This window comes from Pezoporus wallicus, unplaced genomic scaffold (genome assembly GCF_028554395.1).
Source record: "Pezoporus wallicus isolate ANWC-B61680 ecotype Strahan unplaced genomic scaffold, APGP_CSIRO_Pwel_v1 scaffold_3294, whole genome shotgun sequence".
Lineage (NCBI taxonomy): Eukaryota > Metazoa > Chordata > Aves > Psittaciformes > Psittacidae > Pezoporus > Pezoporus wallicus.
In genome coordinates, this window is record NW_026635478.1 from 2399541 (window position 1) to 2406506 (window position 6966).

Here is a 6966-nt window from a genome sequence, read left to right on the forward strand (position 1 = left end):
CGCCTTGACGCTAATGCACATCGCCCAAGCGGTCGGGACGTGCCATAACCTTCGGCAGACTAGCAAACGGGACGGAGGGAAGTGAAGGCAGGGGAGATTGCAGTGTCCACCAAAACCCTCCGGGCACCAGCGCAGGGGGTGCCCGGGCTGGGGCTCCATGTCCCGCTCCCCGCCGAGCGGCTGCGCATGGCCCCCACACCCCCGCGGCTCCTCGTTAGTATAGTGGTGAGTATCCCCGCCTGTCACGCGGGAGACCGGGGTTCGATTCCCCGACGGGGAGAGCCGCGCTCGAGCGCGCTTTTTGTTTCCAAGACCTTTGTTCGGCGGCCGCCGCGCTAGGCCTGGCCGCTGGCCCCTGGCCCCAGCCAGTAAAACAAGTACCCCCCCCGGGTGGAAAACATACTACGTCTCCCCGTCGGGGAATCGAACCCCGGTCTCCCGCGTGACAGGCGGGGATACTCACCACTATACTAACGAGGAGCTGGCTTGAGTTAGGCGTCTCGGAGGGAGCCTTTATCTGCAATACACCAATGGCAAAGAAGGGAGGCTACCAAAAGGAGTGATCTCTGAGCAGCGGGAGGCCGTGTTGCGAGGCCGACAGGTCCCTGCTGAGAGGGCCCGGCAGCGGGTGTGCAGGTGGGTAGAGTTAACGTACTGGTGCGGGAAGGAGACAAACGAAGCCGTGTTGGAGGAGAGGGGCCGGTGCGGGTTTGCGGGTTTAATCGGTACGGTTGCCATATCGGGTGAAGAGGGTCTTCGTCCGCTCCCCACCCTTCTGCTCTGTCCCTGTCTCGCTACCGATGCTGGCCCCTCCAAGGGCGGAGGCTGCCAATAGTGGGCGAGTTCTGAAACCCGGTGTATACCTGCGCAGCAGGACCTCGTGGCGCAACGGTAGCGCGTCTGACTCCAGATCAGAAGGCTGCGTGTTCGAATCACGTCGGGGTCATCTCATTTTTCTTTCTTCATCTCCACTGTCCGGTTCATCTCGGAGGAAACGGAGAGACATCCCTTTTTCTTTCCCCCGAAAGCTCGGGGTAGGTCTCCTTTTGCTTGACCCTGAGAGGGAGGCAGAAGTACAAATCGAGGCCGTCTGAACGGTGTCACGGACGAGGTAGCCTGCGGACAGAAACGCCAGAAATAGGTGTTCGGAAAGTGTCTGGCGCTCACATTTCGGCAGCAGCGGGTCAGGGGACGTGCCGAGGGGGAAGCAGTGCCTGGAGAGGAACGGAAACAGGGTACAGTGCTGCTCTGCCCGCCGTGGGACCGCAGCTTCTCGCAGCGCGGCCCGACGCCCTCTCCGCGGCTGGAGACGGGAAACGGGGTGCGGATCCTGGCGCGGGGTTGTTTTCTAATATCACACTTAAACACGGAAGGCAAAGAATGTGTCAAAGGTCAAAGTTCTGCAAAGACAACCCACTGGGTGGAAATTATGAGGACAGATCAGAAAGATGCATGAAAACAGCAACTTTAAGTTTTAAATGGGACCCCCAAAATGGCAGGGGTTTTCAGTGACTTGAGCTCCCCAACCACCTGTTTTCAGTGTACATGAAGAGGAGTGGAATAAAGGCACTGTAAACAGGGGGTCGGGGAGGTCAAGTCCTGTCAGGAAGCAGAGGGGAGCAGGGGGATTGAGTGCCAGGGGACGCGTTTCGGGGGGTGATGGGTTGAGGCTGTGAAAGAGTTTTCTTCTCAGAGTAGCCATTCCCACATGCTGAGGTGCCAGAGGCAGAAAGGCACAGAAAGTAAATTTTGATCTAGAGATGAGAGCAAATCCTAGAAGTAATACTTTGGTGATTTGGATGGACTGGAAAGTTTTACACTTAATGAAATCGAATTAGGAAGGAAACAGGACAGTTTGTCAAAAGGCCTGAATATGACGCATGGAGAGAAACACTCCAGAGATATAATTCTAAATGTGGAGAATTGATTGTTAGTGTTGTAAACCATGGCAGAAAATTAAGAGAATACAGAAGTCCTGGAAACCAGACTCAGCAGTCATCCAATTATGTGGGGTTTTCAAGATAAAGACTTTGGGATTTACAGGCTAATATTTGTTCCATATACCCGTAAAACCTCTCAAATACAGAAATTCTGTATTTTCCTTAAGTGCTCTGTTCCAGTGTTTTGCTGTCCTAACTGTTAGGAAGCAGCTATGTGTATTTTAGTCCTGATGTCTCTTTCAACGTAACTTAAATCCAGCCCTTGTGCTATTGCACTGGAGGACAGTTTATTCCTTTCCTTTTTATAGGTACTTCTTACATATTTGAAATTTGCTATGCATCTCTGCAGCTGCTGTAGGGTAACAGACCGTATTTGCTGGGCCTCTGATGATTTGTGTTACTTGCCTCTGGGGTCTTTCCAAATGTGTTGCATTTTTAAGTGCCCAGAACTAGTCACAGTATTTCAGCTGACTCAGGTTTTACCAGGTCTGAAAACAAGCAGAGGACTGCCTGACATGCTATGCTGACAGGACTTCCATTTCTGTGGGTAGTCCTTGTTGTTTTTTTTCTGATCAGGATCTGTTAGATGGATGCATTTCGTACTGGATGGATAATCCATTAGATTCCCTCATCCTACCAAATACCTGATGCCTGTGCCCTGTGGTCCCTCAGAGAGCTGGATGTAAGAATCGGTGGCAATCTGCTCACACTCCTGTCCGCAGCCAGAGCAGGTGCATGGCTTGAGCATTCCAGATTGCTGCCAGACAGCATCTTTGGCCTGCAGTGAGGGTCCATCTCCTGATAATACAGAACATCTATTAATGGGAGTCGAAGTTCTCAGTGTGTGGTTTCACACCAACAGACCTTGTTTAATGCAGGTGCAGGGTGTCATGAAGCAGTTGGTCTGGCTCAGCCCTGCCCGTTCCTGCCTGCCTGCTTCCCCCACTCCACTTGGATCATGTTGTGCAACTGTGCAGTGGCAACTGCTGGCTCAGCATGCAGATCTCGTGGCACGCCTAGGAGATCCAGCACAAGGAAAGCATCCCGGGTGCATGGCCTGGGACAGGAGGGAGAGCAGGATTTGGCAACCACCACGACTACCACCACCATTCAGTTAAGTTTTTTGTCAGTTGTTCTTTGGAGGGAGAGCCTACTGTCCCTAAATTGAAATAACCTAGTGACATTTCAAAACTAAAAGAAAAGAATTAAATACACCTTAGCTCCCTGCCCCTGTGGGGACAGTTGTACAGACCACCTGCAGCACTGGGCACCCTGTGTCCACAGCAAGGGCAACCACCTGTCTTTACCACGTCGGGTGACGCAGATCCAGCAGCATCCCTCAAGGGGCTACCCGGCCTGTTCCCCTGATACATCCCTGTTCCCCAGTATACCCACTGGCCAATTCAGCAAGAGATAAGGGAATTGCTCTAGAAGTGATATGCTCCATTGGAGTAAGATGTGCTTTTTTCTTACTGTTTTGCCATTTCTACTTGGATTATGCTTAAAAAAAGATGTTCTGGATAAGAAAGAGTTATTAAAAAGCCATCTAATTTTCTCTAAACCCTCCATGGAATTTAGGATAATTTTTGAACACAGAAGTAGAGAAAATTAATTTTTTCAGTGTGGCACAACATAAACTACCTGTCTCATTTTTCTGGGTGGCATTAGAGATTAGGAATCATAAACTTGGGGGAAGCCAAATCTAGACAACTGAGATAGTTCAGAAGACATTCAGTGTTTTTCTGAAAAAGAAGACTGTATGACTGAAAATCTTTCTCATGCTCAGAAAAGAGAACAAATTCCAGACATCTGGGAGGGTCCTAAAAAGGAAGGATTTTTGGCTTCAAACTTCAGCATATTTCATATTTTAGGCAAGCGTATGGCAGTTTTTCAATCACTGAAAATAGGCATAGTTTAACACTATTTGCACTTTTTTCCTAAACTTTCCTTTTGTCACCATTTTTACTGACAAGAGGTAAAATATGACTACCTGTTTCTCAGGTAAAGGCTGGTATTCTGGTCTTTGAAAACCAGAACTTGTTGTTAGGAATAAACATTTAAATACTGGAATGCTTCACGGAAGGCACAGCAAAACCTCTAAGACACTAATCATCATATTGGCATATGGATCACCTCATGGATTTGGTTTTTTTTGGTAAAAAAAAAAGATCTTTCAACGTTGTTCATAAAAAGCTCACTCCCTTATCCCCTTTGACTGCTGCCTTATGCTGCAAAATGCAACCTTTCTTTACTTCAAAGCAAACAATAAAGGTGTAAATCTTCAGCTAATTGTCTAAGGTTTAACTCTGGTGATAACTGCAGGTTGCAGTGTTAATAGTTATTTAAGTACATGCACATTTTGGTGCTTTCTCATATTACTTCCCTGTCTGTACCTTGCCTGGAGAAAGCCTGTTGTACCCAAGATGTGAGAACAAAAAAAGGTAGAACCAGGGAATATAAAGGACTATTTTGTGTTGAGGATTTTTTATGGACTTACGGGGTTGTTCAGTCTGGTGAAGAGAAGGCTCCAGGGAGATCTTGTAGCAATCTTCCAGTATCTAAGGTGGGCCCACAAGAAAGCTGGAGAGGGATTTTTTACAAAGGCATGTAGTGACAGGACAAGGGGGAATTGCTTTAAACTGAAAGAGGGTAGATTCATATTAGACATTAGGAAGAAATTCTGTACTGTGAGGGTGGTGAGACACTGGAACTGGTTGCCCAGAGAAGCTGCGGCTATCCCTTCTTAGGCAGCGTTCAAGGCCAGGGAGGATGGGGCTTTGAGCAACCTGGTCTAGTGGAAGGTGTCCCTGCCTGTAGCAGGGTGTTGGAAGTAGGTGAGCATTAAGGTCCCTTCCAACCCAAACAATTCTGTGATTCTGTGATACAATTCTATGAACTGAGGTTATTATTTTTCACATTAGTGTGATAGCTGAAGAATCTCTGCTGCTTTCTAAAGTAGTAAAAGCAGTTTAGTAATTTACTACTATAGTAGTAAAAGCAACTTTCTAGAGTAGTAAAAGCAATTTAGTCCCCAAAACTAGCATATTTTAATTCATGGTAGATTATTATTCCTCTGCACACATATTGCTTTAGTCATCTACATTTTTATACCCTTTCTTTTTACTGTACAACTGAGTTCTTAGCTATATGGACTGCTGTATTTTGCCTGTACACCTATACACCTTATTATTTATTCATAATCTCCCATTTCTCTTTAAGTTCTTGTTCACAATATATATTTAAAATAATAATAAAGCTTAAGCTGCAAATTTTGACTTTTAAAACTATTTTTTAACTATGTTTAAGCTATTTAAACTATGTTTATATAAAAACCTGTTTCTAGTTTAAACTGAAAGGTAGTTTTACCTGTTTATAGTTTAAGCTATTAAACTATTTAAACTTTTTAAACGCCATGTCAGTCTGCAACTGGTTTCGTATCTGAGCAAGATGTAAATTCTTAAATGTGGGCAAAAGATCTATTTTATAGTCACCAAGAAGGTGAAACATACTATCTACTCTTATCTAAATTATTACTATGAAATTTGGAAATTAATTTGATTTTCTTTAAGCATTTCCAAAACACTTGTGATACCCATGTTCAAGGAAAAATGTGGTAAGATATGCTGAAAAATAAACAGAACCACATTATTTGTTCGATTCAGGTTTAAAAGTAAGTGATAGTAATCAATCCACATTGGTACATGAATATTTGCTGTGTATGCATGTATGCTATCAATGGAAGGAAGATGTTTCTACCCACCATTCAGCCTTGTTGTCTAAGACTAAACAGGTAAAGTATATGCAACACCAAGAGCCAAATACTTTCAGATACAAAGTATAATGAACTGCATATGATGGCTGACTATTTGCACTACAAAGTAAACTAAACAGGCCAAGCCAAGCGTCTCCCTTATATTAATTACTTTGTTACACCACACCAATTCCTCCATTGGAAGTGTCAGGCTTCTTGTCCATGGGTCTTTGATTTACCTCAAAATTACCTTCCACAAAAATAACCCTCAGCACCTTCACCTCGCTGGCCGGGTAAACCGAAATGACAGCCACCACACTTTGTGGTGGAGCAAACCTAAACCGGGGGAATCACTTTCATCGACAGCAGTGTAAAACACTTTCTGAAACATAAAGAGGTGCAGGCACAAACACTACCACTCCTGTTGTATGTCAACAATTGATGGACAAATGTAAATACTCACATTTCAATTCTTATCTCTGATCCTGTAAGGTAGCTCTCAAAAGCATAGGATATGTAGTCAGATCTAAATACTAAACTGTTCCAATCATAAAATACAGGAAAATTGATAGCAGTGTGTTTCCAGCCACGAGCGCGTAAACACAGGTTTAACTCCCATGCAGCCTTAAAACTCTATGCACCTTTCAAATCTTGAAATGCTACAGAAGCATTTTTTTTTGTTATTATTATTTGTGTAACATGCAAGTCATCACAACGGCAGCAGTTACACTGACAGCTTAGCTACCAGCTTCCCGGTTGGGTTTCTTCTGCAGCCGGACAGCTACCGCGCTGAGCGAAGCTAAGCGCTTGGCTAGCAAGAGCAGCACGTCCTGTTACCCCGGCAGAGAACTCGGGTATCCGTGGGCCAGCCGCCTCAGCACACCAAAGCAAAGCCGGTGCCGAGGAGCAGGTGTCACAGCAGGTCACAGGGATCTCAGCAGGGTACAGGGATTTCCTTCACGGGGGGCCGTAACCGCCCCCATCCCTTCTCCCAGCAGAGGGAAATAGCCTGTGTAGCCGGGGAAGGGCGGCATGGAGCAGCCGCAGAGACCCATACGGATTAGAAAAGAATTGCCGTGATCGGTGATCGGTGATCGGTGATCGGTGATCGGTGATCGGTGATCGGTGATCGGTGATCGGTATTCGGTGATCGGTGATCGGTGATCGGTGATCGCCCCAAAACGACACACACAACTCCCTCCTCCCCCCACACGTCTCCCGCCTGAGCCGAATTTAAACTGCGTTACTATCCCTTGCGCGCGCAAAGCACTAACG

The 6966-nt window shown here is 46.1% G+C and overlaps 3 non-coding genes across 3 annotated transcripts; 2 read left to right on the forward strand and 1 right to left on the reverse strand.

The window, feature by feature from the left end:
- Positions 1-208: 208 nt before the first annotated feature.
- On the forward strand, positions 209-280 carry TRNAD-GUC (transfer RNA aspartic acid (anticodon GUC)). Its single transcript has one exon. It is a non-coding gene; the product is annotated as a tRNA-Asp (tRNA).
- Positions 281-408: 128 nt separating this feature from the next.
- On the reverse strand, positions 409-480 carry TRNAD-GUC (transfer RNA aspartic acid (anticodon GUC)). Its single transcript has one exon. It is a non-coding gene; the product is annotated as a tRNA-Asp (tRNA).
- A 394-nt stretch (positions 481-874) lies between these two features.
- On the forward strand, positions 875-946 carry TRNAW-CCA (transfer RNA tryptophan (anticodon CCA)). The gene has a single exon. It is a non-coding gene; the product is annotated as a tRNA-Trp (tRNA).
- Positions 947-6966: the final 6020 nt, after the last annotated feature.